Consider the following 617-nt stretch of genomic DNA (forward strand, 5'->3'; position numbering starts at 1 on the left):
TGTGCTAGCTGTACTGATCCTTGTATTCCTATGTTTTCTGTTCTTTCTTTAAAAAAATAAAAATAAATAAATAAATTGTTTCCCAGGAGCTATTATGTGTTCATGAGGTTGAGGAAGAACATGGTGACCTGTACATTTGTATTTTCATTTCCTACATCCCAAAGGAGAAGCACATGCCACAGTAACAGCTTAAGCAATCGTGCAACCGTTTCACTTTTAAAACAAAACTTTGAAGAACAGGAGCTTCACAGACAATGTTTTCATGGATAACTGGTGTCGGAATTCCAGATACAACAGCAAGGGAAGTGTGATGTCAAGAGGATTTCCTAAGGAAAGAAACTGACGGATGTCTAATCTTAAGAGAGGGGAAAAGCTCTGCATTTTATCATAGTGAATTCAGACACATAATAATAAACTGTGGTACAGAAATTAGTTTCCAAAATTAGAGACATCCTGCCCCAGAGATGTTCTGACCAACAATGAATTTTCAATTTATAGTGACAAATAACTCCAGTGGAGTGGGCACTTAGGAGGAATTCTCATCGGAAATGCTTTTGCCACCTCGTGTTGGGGAATGGCTGCGAGAGCAGGGCAGACATGAGGCTGTGTACGAGCAT

The sequence above is a fragment of the Meleagris gallopavo genome, chromosome 2, assembly GCF_000146605.3.
Source record: "Meleagris gallopavo isolate NT-WF06-2002-E0010 breed Aviagen turkey brand Nicholas breeding stock chromosome 2, Turkey_5.1, whole genome shotgun sequence".
In the NCBI taxonomy this organism is placed as follows: domain Eukaryota; kingdom Metazoa; phylum Chordata; class Aves; order Galliformes; family Phasianidae; genus Meleagris; species Meleagris gallopavo.